This window comes from Hylobates moloch, unplaced genomic scaffold, assembly GCF_009828535.3.
Source record: "Hylobates moloch isolate HMO894 unplaced genomic scaffold, HMol_V3 SCAFFOLD_5, whole genome shotgun sequence".
In the NCBI taxonomy this organism is placed as follows: Eukaryota; Metazoa; Chordata; class Mammalia; order Primates; family Hylobatidae; genus Hylobates; species Hylobates moloch.
In genome coordinates, this window is record NW_026652280.1 from 2240 (window position 1) to 16756 (window position 14517).

Sequence of the window (14517 nt, forward strand, 5' to 3'; positions counted from 1 at the left end):
CCTTTGCTAACCATGATGAGGCTTTCTTCCATAAGGATTTAACAGAAACCAGCCCTTTAAAAAGACTTCACCACTGATATCAACCAACTGCCTGAAGCTGCCTCTCCTTTCTTGCCTGATAAGAGACCACCCACGATGGAGAGGTTCTGGTCAGTGTACAGAGGATGCACAGAGCGAGTTTTCATGTCCTCTGCTTCACCTTTTAATGTTGGGGGCTGAAAACTCCACCCTGGGATCATGCTAACACTGCCAATTTTTGTACATGGGACCCATGAAGAAGCAAGAAACTCAATTGCACATGCATGCATTTCTCCTTTCATAAATATTCATGATTCCTCCTAGAGCTTATTAAATACGTGTATGTGGCCATGCCACTCAGCATAAATTACTGTTTCCTTTACCTCTCCTTTGAAAGTGTCTGTTTCTGGCTTCTGGCTGGAAGCTATACTTCATAGCCTGTCAGAAGGAATACCCTGCAGGCTGTAACCCTTTACAGGAAATAAATCTCTCATTGGGTGCAGTGGCTCATGCCTGTAATCCCAGCACTTTGGGAGGCCAAGGTGGGTGGATCACCTAAGGTCAGGAGTTCGAGACCAGCCTGGCCAACACGGTGAAACGCTGTCTCTACTAAAAAACAAGACAAAAAATTAGCTGCGCATGGTGGTGTGCATCTATAATCTCAGCTAATTGGGAGGCTGAGGCAGGAGAATCGCTTGAACCTGGGAGGTGGAGGTTGCAGTGAGCCAAGATCAGGCCATTGCACTCCAGCCTGGGCAACAAGAGTGAAACTCCATCTCAAAAAAATAAATAAATAAATAAACATAAAATAAAGAAATCTCTCCTTTCCAAATATATGAATTTCATCGTTCTTCAGTTGACAGCATTAAAAAGTTAAAAAAGACCTTCCATACTATCCCACAGAAGCCCTAGAAATGGTCATTTTGTTAATCATTTTGGATGCCTGAGAACTTGTAATACAATGAGTAGAAATGTTGGTGCCCCATCTGTGGCTGTCATCCTCCCAGTTCTCAGGAGCTTGTGTAAGCCTAAATCTGAAAGGGCCTCATCCCATTAGGACCCTTGTCTCCTTTTCTGTTGCCTTGGCCCACTGGCTCTGGCAACAGGGGTCTTTCTTTCTCCTTGGCTATCTTTGGATATGGGGGCTCCACCTTCTGTGCCATCTTAGGGAATGCCTTTTACATGCATGGCTAGGTCATTAAAAAGCCTACAGTTTGAGTAACATTTTGAGTGAGTACTCTCTGAAGCTGGGTTGGAATCTCAGGCTTCTTTGTCTGGAAGGTAACTCTCAGACTACAAGTTTCTTATCCTAGCTTTGGTTTTGAGGCCTCTCTGTTCTCCTCTTGGGTTGGAAGTTATTCCTGGCTTTTTGTTTCAAGGTGTCTCTGTGATCTTGATCTTGCTCCTTTCATGGGAACTTCTCAGTTGACTAAAATCTCCCTTCCCAAACCTCCGCTGACTGTGTGTTCCACCAGTAAGGAACTAATCCTGTCTACTTCCTTTCCTGTTTGCGTGACTTACTAAGAATTATTTAGAACTTTAATGGCTCCTTTGAGAAAATTAAACAAAGAGGTTTAAGGGGCTGGCATTTCCATATGGCTGGAGGGGCCTCATAATCATGGCAGAAGAGGAAGCGAAGAGTCCTTCTTCACATGGCAGCGGTAAGGAGAAGCGCTGAGCAAAAGGGGAAAAGCCACTTATAGAACCATCAGACCATGAGAATTCACTCACTATCATGATTCAATCACCTACCACAGGGTCCATCCCTCAACATGTTGGGATTATAGGAACTACAATTCAAGATGAGATTTGGGTGGGGACACAGCAAAACCATATCAGTGCCCATCCACATTGTGTCAGGGTGGATCTTCTTTATTTCAGTGTCTTCCAGAAACACACTCACAGATATGCCCAGAAATTGTGCTTTACCAGCTATGTTAGTGTCTCTTAATCAATCAAGCAGATGTCTAAAATTAACCATCAGAATATTTATGCCTGATTCATGGCTAATATTTCAGGATGAAAGCTATGAGACCTCTATTTGTGTTTGTATGTATATTAATGTATGTTATGTATATGTGATTTTTCTTCACTTTGGAGAGCATTGCAAAATTCACATATAAAATCCTCTAAAAGTACTCTATTGTAACTTGGCTTGGAAAAAAAAACAAGCATTTATAAATAAATATTCCCCAAACTCCAATAAATATAGGAACTGATCCAAATGTTTTTCAAGTTAACACAATTTCGATAAAACTTAGTTAAATAAGATTAATTTTATATTTTTTGTGTAATAAAACAACTATGTCTTCAGAGTTATCACTATTAAATATAGAACAAATTTCTATTCTGTTTGAGTTCTACTCAAATAAGCTAATATTATACTTACTAGATATTTAAAATCTTAAACTTATAGATTTGATTCTAATTGTCATTCTTGTGAAAAGCATTATTTCAATAATAATTTTTTGCAGTAAATCTGCCTAATAATAGTTTCCAAAATACTTTTGGTAATTTTTAACCTTAAAGTTAAGCTAAGTAAAAGATTTGCATTGAATATCTAGATCATTTATAAATAAGATACAATACTAAAACATTACTGAACATAAGTAATTCAAGTTTATATACTTTTGGCTTCTTGTTTTTACAGAGAGACTAAAGATATTTTGGCCTGTTAATAAACATATTTTTGTCTACCACACTGAGAAATTGTACAATGAAGAAACACATCCCTCTAGATGTTGGGAGATGGTATACTCATACATTTTCTAATCTACTATAGAATGCTAATGCATGACAGTTTAAAATTGTCTACCTCCTAGTTTCTCTGGAAAATAGAGATTACTAAGTATTAAAAACTAGAAACAACTCTATGAAAAGTACGCAAGAGGCCGGGCGTGGTGGCTCACGCTTGTAATCCCAGCACTTTGGGAGGCCGAGGCAGGCGGATCATGAGGTCAGGAGATCGAGACCATGATGAAACCCCGTCTCTGCTAAAAATACAAAAAATTAGCCGGGCGTGGTGGCGGGCGCCTGTAGTCCCAGCTACTCGGAGAGGCTGAGGCAGGAGAATGGCATGAACCCGGGAGGCGGAGCTTGCAGTGAGCCGAGATTGCGCCACTGCACTCCAGCCTGGGCGACAGAGTGAGACTCCGTCTAAAAAAAAAAAAAAAGAAAGAAAAAGAAAAGTACGCAAGATAAGCAGGGCATGTTTTGCAAGTAAAGTAGGACATATTTTTTATAAGAAAAACCATATAAAATATACAAATAAAAAGAGATACCTAACCTTCCCTGGGTTATATTTGTATGGCTAAAATGTTAAGTTTTCAGAAATTGTATAAAATTACTGGAAATTTGTCAATGACCTCCTTATCCATGCTATGTGCTGGTATAGCGTTATGAGTCATAATTTCAATTATTATGTTAAACGTTGTATGCCACCAAAAAAATCTAATATCCTTGTCAGTTGTGGTATAATGAACTCTCATCAGACCTTTCATCACAGCCATTTCACACTCTTTGGCATTTAGATATTATTTCCCCCTGATACTTTCTTGAAAGCTCCTGCAATCAGCTACACGTCAGAATGTTTGTCTCCAACACAGGACTCCCTCTGAGACACACGGAAAAGCCCATGACAGGTACTCTGGTTATAGGCTTCTGATTATATTGCTTAAATAAATTTAAGACCATCCACTTGACTCAGTGAAGATCTCCAGAAGTCTAGTTGAGAAATCGATGGGTTCATGACACTGCTAACCCAAGATCCAGCAAGACTGGAATTGACAACATGGCACTGAATGAACTGATGAAAATTGATTATAATTTTATAGCTTTTTTGGAGCACTGCTGGTTCTTTAATGTTCTAGTTTCTGGATTTAAGAAATCTTTTTCTCTTAAGCTAATATAACTCACAACAATTTATTATATTATACTTTTGGAAAAAGAAATGAAGCATTTATCTTTTTTCCCTGCCTGATTTCTCCAGAATTTTAAGATTCTTACTGAATACTCGTATTTTCATGACAATATAGTTGTTAGCAAAAGTCCAATAAAAATCTGTTCACCTTATAACAGTACATACTTGGAAACTTTGGTTATATTATCAAGGCTTTTACTGGAATATCATATTTAGGAATAGTGTACCTAAGATCAGTTATGACCAGCAATTTTAAGGAACCAAGGTTGACTTTTATGGAGCCAATGCTAACAAAGCACTCTGAGAAAAGCCAGCCTGATACCTAAATTACAGGGTTCACAGCCTTACAGATTAGTAAGGAAGGTCATTTCCTAGTAGGCCCAGGAATTTGGGGATATTTTGGGGGCCTCAAGAAGAAAGGAATTCACACAAAGCTATAAGGACTGAAACTGATATTTGATAGTATGTTCTTGGCTTGGCTTTTAGCCTCAGTAAGGCCTTTAAAAGTCCAATCTGAGATTCTGTATGAAAACTTCCAGCAAAGAAGCTTGAAAGCACCTGTGTGGTCATCTCCTGTTCTTGCTGCACTTACGTAAATAATCAGGCAAAATCTAACAAAGCTAGACTTATTTTTGAAACAAGAATAATCTAACTTTTGTTATCTTTGATCAGAAATGATGGCTACTACAGAGAGAAATTTTATGTTTCAATGGAAAACTATAATATGGCCAGGCATGGCGGCACACACCTATAACTCCAGCACTTTGTGAGGCCAGGAGTTCAAGACCAGCCTGGACAACATGGCAAAACCCCGTCTCTACTAAAAATACAAAAATTAGCTGGGAATGGTGGCATATGCCTGTAGTCCTAGCTAATTAGGAGGCTGAGGAGGGAGGGTTGCTTGCACCCAGGAGGTAGAGGTTGCATTGAGCCGAGATTGCAACATTGCACTCCAGCATGGGCAACAGAGCCAGACCTTGTCTCAAAAAATTTTTTTAAGACGGAAAACTTTAGCCCTTGTGGTTTATCAGGTTCTAGTCTTGTTTCTTGTTTGGGGCATTTTTACCTCTTTGTAAACTGGATCCTGCCATCTGCTGAGTTTTGTTTGTCCCACAATGATACTTATGGAACAAGAAGCCAAGTAGTGTCTCTCCTCCTAATGTATCTATTGTCAGTTAATTTGAAGGTCTCCAACCCTGGAACAAAGTTAGAAGAGGAAGGTTTTGCTCCCCATAATGCATAACCACATTGTGGTACATTGATGCGATGGAATACTATTTAGCCATAGAAAGGAACAAGCTATCAACTCACACAAAGACATGAGTAAATCTTGCATGCACATTGCTAAGCGGAAGAAGACAGTCTGAGGAGGACACACACAGTGTGACATTATTTAGTGAGATTCTGGAGAAGGCAAACTACACAGATTGGAGGCCATTGGCTCCATGGGGTGGGGTTTTGAAGCATTCCATATGATACTTTAATAGTGGGTTACCTGCCACAATGCATTTGTCAAAATATGCAGAATTTTACAGCCAAATGGTTAAATCAAACTCTATTCAAATTAAATAAAATTACTCAGGATGTGGAGTATCCCAGCACAGAATACTTCATGTGAAAAAGAATTTAACTATGCTACAAATTACTATGGTTTGGGTGTGGTTTGACCCCGACGTGGCAGTGTGGGGCGGTAGGGCCTGGTTGAAGGTGTTTGGGTCATGAGGATGGATCCCTCATGAATAGATTAATGTCCTCCATGGGGGTGAGTGAGCTCTGCTCTCACAGGAATGGATTAATTCCTGCAGGAGTAGCTAGTTAAAAAGAGCCTGGCTTCCTTGGCTTCCCTCTTGCTGTCGCTCTTGCTATGTGATCTCTGGTGCACCCCTTGCTCCCCTTCCACTTTCCACCATGAGGTGAAAAAGACTGAGGCCCCACCAGATGCAACTGCCCAATCTCAGACTTTCCAGCAACCAGTATTGGGAGCCAAATGAACCTTTTTTACGTATAAATTACCCAGCCTCAGGTATTCTGTTACAGAAGCACAAAATGGACTGAGACACAAATGTAGGTAAAAACTCACTGAAGGTGCAGGGAAAATGGTGTTGGCCTAAGTCACTTTGAAAATGAATAGAATCTGTAGGCTGAAGGCAAATGAACTATACTTCATCACTGGATTCCATTTTATAAAGTTCTTTCCAACAGAAGCAATTGTGAACAATTGTAAAACCAGTGTCTGTATCTGGAATAAAACAATGACTTACATAAGTCGCAGATGGTGGGAACCAGGTTTCTCACTGTTGAAGTGGGAGGTTCCAAATTAGCAAGGCGAGAAGGCTAGAATGATCCCTGTTATAGTAGATCAGGGGTGGAGACATCAACGTAAACTTATGTTTAGTTTAATACAGATACGCACAGTTCTACATAGAAAACTTTATAATTAGGTGTGTGTAGGTAGGTTAGATACACACATGTACTTCCTAGCATTGCTAATGAGGGACAAGATACAATGTGCTCATTCAGCAGCCAGATGTAAGTTTTCCTGCCATTCTGAAAGGAATCAGGCTCTTTGAAGAAATGTCTGATACTAGAACTGGGACAGTAAATAAAGGAGCCAGGATAATCTGGAAGTATCAGAAAGTAAGTAAGTACTAAAAAAAAATAAAATATATCAAAGAAAAATAAGAGCCAATAAAAACAGCTACCGATGGCCAACACTGGAATGAATTGTGCAACATAATGCTGCAGTGTTGAATAATAACTAAAGCTTAAAGTAATTATCTAGGTGTCTGTATTTGTATACATAGGTGAATAAGCAAATGGAGTTGCACAGAAATCTCCTTTGCAAAAGAATTCCAAATAGTTGATGTAGACACTCAGCCATCAAGAAGGTGGAGCCAACTCCTCACTCCGTAAGTGTGGGCTCTGCATAGTGACTTGCTCCAAAAGAACACATGCAGTATGGACAGGAGGAAAAATAACTTCACAGTGGAGAAACCTGACAAGCGGTAGCTCTGCCAAACGATCCAAGTGAACATCAAAGGTGACAGTTCACCTTGAGAACATGAAGTGGCAATGGGGGACATTCTACAAAATTCCTGACCAATCCTCCTCAGTACTATCAAGGTCATCATGAGATGGAAAGCCTGACACACTGTCACAGCCAGGAAGAGTCTACGTGATGACTACATGTCATGCGGGATCCTGGATGGGATCCTGGGTCAGGGGAAGACAGAACTAAGGGAATCCAAATGAAATATGAACTTTAGTTAATAATAGTCTATCAGTGTTGGTTCATTAACTGTGACAAATTATGTAAGATATTAATGAGCCATGTGAGACACACCGATAGAAGATGTTAATAAGAGGAAACTAGCTTGCGGCTACATGGGAAATCTCGGCTTTTTTATTTTTTGACAATCTCTGTGTAAGTAAAAAAAAAGATGTAAAATAAAACTTTATTTAAAACACTGTTTTTTAATACTTCCTTGTTTAATTATTTATACCATGAATTACTAGTAATTGACACTGTTAACTAGTCCTGTTTTTTTAAATAAGAGCATTTATGACACAAAAAAATTAAACATTGCAGACTGATACATAAAGCAAAACAAATGTTCCTTACATGTTTTCTGTTACAGTAGTAACACAGATGTGTAAACTTAATTATCATATTTTTTTCTTGTGCTGTGGTTGTGTCCTGGGTTCATTCTCTAAAATGCTGTTCACCTTAGACCAGGAAAAATATTAACCATACAGACTCTGTTTCCATTCATGGCTAAATATTTTCAGAAGGGTGACTTCGTGAAAATATGTTCCAATGGCAAATTGATTCATTGCGATGGGATCACTTATTCCAAAGATTTCTTGTCTTTATTTTGTTCCCATGCCTACCTTTTAGCCATAATACAACAGAATCAAATATTGGCCACTGGGAAAAAATATTCAAAGAAAGAAAGAATGTGAACAGAACTTATGACCATGATGATTCAATGTTTTACCACAATGCTTTCTAAAACAGAAGAGTGTAAAAGGATATTCAAAGTCAATTTCCTCCGCGAGGCTTTGCATAAAATGAGGAAACTAGAGAAACAAAAATGGCAGGACATTCTACGGGTGATTTTAGATGTTGCTATGTTTTATGGGAAAAAAATACTTTACCTTTTAAAGAATCACAAAGAATTATTGGAAACCCAAACTCTGGAATGTTTGCAAATTTAGTTGAGGTTCTAGGTAATTATGTCTATATAGGTAGCCATGAAGTTAATGATTTCTTAAAAATCTGTGCCTTATTTGTGTAATAAAATACACAATGAGGACGGGCGCGGTGGCTCACGCTTGTAATCCCAGCACTTTGGGAAGCAGAGGCGGGCGGATCACGAGGTCAGGAGATCGAGACCACGGTGAAACCCCGTCTCTACTAAAAATACAAAAAATTAGCCGGGCGTGGTGGCGGGCGCCTGTAGTCCCAGCTACTCGGAGAGGCTGAGGCAGGAGAATGGCAGGAACCTGGGAGGCAGAGCTTGCAGTGAGCTGAGATTGCGCCACTACACTCCAGCCTGGGCGACAGAGTGAGACTCCGTCTCAAAAAAAAAAAAAAAAAAACACAGTGAATAATTAATGCTCATAGGAAAACCTTATGAAGGGAAAATAAATCTTGGGAACCTAAAATCACTAAGCTAAAGGGAAAAGTCAAGCTGGGAACTGCTTAGGGCAAATCTGCCTCCCATTCTATCCAAAGACACCCATCTGCCCACCGAGATAAATGTATACCTGATTGCCTTATTTGGAGAGAGTAATCAGCAATGCAAAAGAATGAAACCATTTGTCTCTTACCTACCTATGACCTGGAAGCCCCCATCTGGCCTTCTCACCTTTCTGGACTGAACCAATGTACATCTTACACATATTGATTGATGTCTCATGTCTTCCTAAAGTGTATAAAACCAAGCTGTGCCCCGACCACCTTGGGCCCATGTTGTCAGGACCTCCTGAGGAGGCATCATGGGTGCACATCCTCAAGACTGGCAAAATAAACTTTCTAAAAAATCTGAGAACTGTCTCAGATTTTCAGGGTCCACACATGTAATGTAGGATGTCAATGTTTATAAAAAAGACATTATTCTATCTACTATTAGAAATATGCTGCCAATTAACCTTAGACTTTCTCAACAAAATAAAAAATGATGAGGTACAAATAATATATCTAAGCTTAAATAGTGTTGCAAGTTTTAATATGTTTACTTTTTAATTTTTCAATCTATTTTTACTAATTTAACACTGTAAAAAAAACTGAGCAATTAAAACATGAATAAAAGTGTTTACAGGGGGTGCACATGTTTCCTCCAGCCTCTGCCTACCCCCAGCTTTCGTACCAACTGTCCTGATGGTGGCTCTAAGCATTTCTCCTTTCTCTATACCAAGATCTCTCCCCAGAAACAAACCCAAATCTTACCATATGTTATGGCACGTTATGATGATGAGCAGCGATCAGCAGCCGAAGCCTCAAGGAAGGGATGCTTTTGTGAAACAAGACTCTGCCCATGGCAGAGCTCCCTCCTCAGCACACGGGGAGCAGACAGGAAGCTTTTGCCTCACCTTCCTCAATGGCCTGCAGCCACGGCTCCCCAGGTCAGTCTTAAGGACAACGAAACTCGTCTTCACTGTGGACACGCCACACTACCAGGTGCTCCAAAGCCATGGTGACCCACCCTCGGGCGGGTCCTGAAGAGAACAAAGCTCTGGTTCTAATCCGAACCCTAACCCTGTCCCGAGACTCTGACCCTGAACCTAAATCCTGATCCCCACCCTGGTCCCTAATTCTGAGCCTTACTTTGACCCTGACTTTGATCTTGACCCTGACCATGACCCCACCTCTAACCATACTTCCGGCCCTGACTCTGACCCAGATCCTAATCCTATCCCTAACCCTATTATTATCTTTACGATCTATGTCTAATCTTACTGTCTAGTGCTAAATAGCTGTACCCAAAAGCACTTTTAAATTATTTAACTTCTTTTCCTTGAATTCCCTAAGGACATCCTAAAGGAGATGTCATTATGTATTTTTCATTCCCTCTGAGTGGTATGGCTTCAGATATGAAGTTCTAATACTTTGCAAGACACAAAAAGTTTGGAGGGTAACAGCACTGGGTTGTTAGGGATGCATGTTGGCATTCATGATAGTCACTGGTGCTGTTCTCCACATATTTTCAGTTCATTTTTTATGAATGCATCTGCCTGTTCCATCCCACCTACTTAAATTTTCGCATGGCCGCAAGACTTTTTTTTTTTTTTTTTTTTTTGGTCAGTGGAGGTGAGAAGAAATAACGTGACTTTTTCAGGAGAAATCTCCAAGAAACAGAGTTCCATTCTTCAGGCTTTTTTCTCTTTTCTATAGCAATGGTCCCTCCTTCCGTCTGGATTCCTGTGTTAGGATGACACAGCACAGAGCTACCTCTCACCTGGCCCGTGATGAGATGTAAATAAATGAGGAAGAAGACTTTTGAGCCACTGAAATTTGGAGGTTGTTTGTCACCACAGCTTAACCTAGCCCCCACTGACTGATGCAAGGCTGAAGAATGAGTCTGAACTGGATCTGGACAAGACATGTGAAGAGCGCTCCAGGCTGAGTAACATTCAAGTGTCGTCTCAAAGATAACAGTGAGCACGGTATGTTATAGGAGTGGGTGTGGGATAAATAAGGTATATCAGGTGAGAATAATAAGAAATGCAACTTTAAAAGACGGTGCTGATTTGGACTGTGGAGAGATTCAAATGCCCTTCTTAGCATTTGAGATTGTGATGGATGAACAAACTAATTAAGAGCCCAAAATGAAGGCTTGGGATAAATATCTGAGGTTGTCTAATATCCCAATTTTTCATCCTAGAATGGGCAGAGTCCTTGACCCCATTCTAGGGAGACTTCCAAAAGAAAAAAGACCTGCATTTCTTCAACAACCCACACTGAGAGACTTTCCTGCACTTTTGACCTGTGGCTAACACTCCTCACCTTTCATTCTGTCACGAGTGTTTTAGGGAAACACCTTTAACTCTCTATGATTTACAGGTTATTAAGTGGCCCTTACAATTCCCTCCAGAGGTGGAAAAGACTAATGATGATGGTGTCTGAGCTCACAGCAGCAAGCAGGCATGTGTGCTCGGCAGCCACGTGGCTCATCTGCTAGGAGCTTACTAAACACGATGTTCTACAACATTGCTTAACACAAGGGGAGACGCTCCTGACTCAGTGTTTAATTGCTCACCTACTTCTTTTTCTGCCCTCTTGGGCTCCTAAAATGAAAAGAACCATGGGGTGATACAGTGAGTCAAAGGGGTGCCAGCCACATCACAGCAAAATAGACCCTAAAAAATCCCTGGCCTAAGACGACAGCCTTGGCTGGATAAGTTTGAATGTGCTGATAGTGGACATGGTAGAGTGAAGGTGGTTGAAATGTTCATATTAAAGAACTTCCACCCAGATTGCAAGAAAAGAGAGAGGAATGGAGATGGCAGCACGAGTCCCTACAATAAAAGCAGATGTTTTGAGATCAGTTACATTTCTTCTGACAAAAATTAAAGACAGAAACCAAAGTTTAGCCTGAGGCTACAGTTAATTGGGCAATAAGCGAGAGGCACATATGGCATAGACAGATTTAAACATTTCTCCCTTATATTAATACAAATAATAAAATTACAAATACTTTGATTCCAAATAAAACAAATATTTAAAAATTTTAATGAATAAACACTGGGGTCTACAGCAGTATTTGAAGGAGATCTCACAAACAGTTTGGTTTTTGAAGGTTAGAACTGATGGTCTAGAGAATTCATTTCATTCCAGTGAAAGAAAGAGAGGAATTTCTTTGGTTCCTTCAGGAATGCATCTAGCTTTGCCTCATCTTTGTTTGAACTATGGATACGGCAGAAGAAAACACGAGGATTTCACAGATTTAAGGTGCAAAAAGTCACTGGGTCCTCTAAGAAGTCTGGGATTCTTCTGCTGGAAAAATAAGTTTGTTGAGAAAAAACGAGTTGGAGGAGGCTGTTATTGAAGTGAAGCAGAATTGTTTTTACTAATCTGCTTATTACTCACTCTGTAGTGTGGAAACAAATTATTCATGCACAAGGTCCTCTTACTGTTCCTAGAATGCAGTGGAAAGAGAACAGATTAGTTTTTCTCCCTCAGAACACAACCACTAGAAACATCCTACCTCAGATGAGATATTGCCTAATTATTTTCAAAAGACAGTGAAAAATCATGGATGTTAATATTTGCTGCAAAATAAATACGTGCTAGAAACAGAAGCATCTGGTTCACAGCTATATTAGAGCTACCTGTGTTCCCTGTCACTGAGATTAAAACAGAAATGTCCAATACAATCATTCACAGTGTGGGAGAGGGAAAGTTGAGGGATGGAAAGGCCAGGCATAAAAGGATTTCAGAATTTCAGTCCATAAGGAAGTGGCTTTGTGCATTGTCTGTTACTGTGTGCAAGGTGAAGTTTGGAGAATGAAAATGTGCAGTAACAAGGGCTCCTTTGTCCATCTCACCTCTCCAGATACCAAGTTTCAGACATGTTGCATTTTAATTGAAAGGTCGATATAATTTTTTTTAAAGAACACTTGTGGTGTTTGAAGTGACAAAGGCTGCTGTGACAAAAAAGCAGGGAAAGGGAATTTTTTTTTAAAAAAAAAGCAAACAACAACAACAAAAACCCCACAGAAAAACAAACAACAAACAAACAAAAAAACAGAGGAAGAAGTTGAACACCCTGGGCTATGACTACTTCCAGGAAGGGGCTACAAGAGGCAGTTGGAAATTCTATTTGCTTTGCAACTGTGGGTTTTCTGGCCTGCTTCCTTTCTAAAGTATATTACTCTGCTTTTGGTTCATGAAGTTATCCATTTCTGTTTTCTGGAACAGCTATGTATTTTCTTTATCTATCATCTATCTACCTGCCTATCATCTATCTATCTATTTACTATCTATCTTTTCTACCTTTAGCTATCAAGAGCTTGGGTCAAGCAGGATAGAATTCCAGTGTATGTTCACTCTACCATTTAAAACGAGCTCTTGTAGGCATTCTCCATCACATCATAAACCTGAGCTTTCTAAAACAGGGTGTGGCAAACTACCATGTATGGACTATGTCTGACACAGTCTGCATTTGTAAGTAAAGTTGTAATGGGACACAGCCAATACATGTGTTATATAATGTCTCTGGCTACTTTCATGGTATAATGGAAGAGCTGAGTCATTGAGAGAGAGACCATATGGCTTGGAAAACTTAAAATATTTAACATTTAGCCCTTTGCAGAAAATATTTGCTGACTCTTGTTTTAAAAGATCTCTCTTTAGAATGCTACCTATTGCCTTCTAGATAGAATCACGACTCTTTACCACAATCGACACAGCTTCAGCCCTGCTTCTGTATCCAGCCTCATCTATTTCTGCTCCTCCTTATTTTCCTTCTGGACATGCTGATGGATTGTCAGCTTTCCAGATGTGTGAGAATCTCTCCTCCCTTCCCAACATTCTCATGCTCTCCCTCTGCCTCTCAAGAACTTCCTGCCCCATCTCTCATGACAAATCCCTTCTTCATTCTTTAAGATGCAGCCCCTTTGCTCCTTCCTTAAGGACATCTGTCTGGCTCTATTTTGGGTGACGTGCTCCATCTGCATCTCCCAGAGCCAGCCTGTGTGTGCCAGCTACGGCATTTCTTTGCATGTCTGTGTCATATATCACCAAATCTGCCTAAACTTGAGTGAGTCACTGCATGACAACTTCAGACTCCACCAACATTGTCCCCACTAACCACGACGCTTAGACATTTGTCCAGTAAGCTCAGGGTTGTGGAGTGGTAGCAGTAACCAGCTGGTGAGCATCATTTCTTACATCAGAATCAAATCTGTAAATTTCTGCCATTCATGAGTATTTGGAGTTTAAAATTAGCATAAAGATTTTCCTTAAAATAAGAACAAATGGCTTGAGTAGGCTTTTGGAATGTAGGATGTTTCCACTGGTTCATTTCTGTGTTCAGTTTTCCCACATGAATCTAAACACGACTCTGCTCTTAGTAGCTGTGTGACCCTGGGAAAGTCACTCAATCTCCCTCAGCTAAATTCTATTGTGTGAGTAATGAGAAGAGAGTTGTGATTTGTATTTAGTGAATAATAACAAACAAAAGGCATTTAGCTTTCTGGAACCAGTTACGTAGTAGAACCTCATGAAATACTAGCTCTGTTGATAAAACCAGACCGAAAAAAGCTTACAAAGTCAACAACAGTATGAGGCAGTGAAAGATGTAGAGGAGAGGCTGCTGCTGCAGCCTGAGGCTCCTAGAGGCCCGTTTTGAACATGACTTAGCAGGAACGCACTATCTTTCCACAAGGAGACACTGCCCACAGAAACCAAGGCCATTCTTTGAAGACAAACATGTCTTAATAGCCTTTACATTAAGGAATAGTGTAATATAAATAATAATTTAATATTAGTAGTAATGTGAATTTACATTACCCTAAACCTAACCCTAACCCTAACCCTAACCCCTAACCCCTAACCCTAACCCCTAACCCCTAAC

General features: G+C 40.0%; 1 long non-coding RNA gene across 1 annotated transcript; it reads right to left on the reverse strand.

Annotated features, from left to right (window-relative positions):
* Positions 1-11642: 11642 nt before the first annotated feature.
* Positions 11643-12080, reverse strand: LOC131383481 (uncharacterized). Its single transcript, XR_009213534.1, has 2 exons — positions 12030-12080; positions 11643-11933 (listed from the first exon to the last, which is right to left on the reverse strand). It is a non-coding gene; the product is annotated as an uncharacterized LOC131383481 (long non-coding RNA).
* Between the last annotated feature and the right edge of the window lie 2437 nt (positions 12081-14517).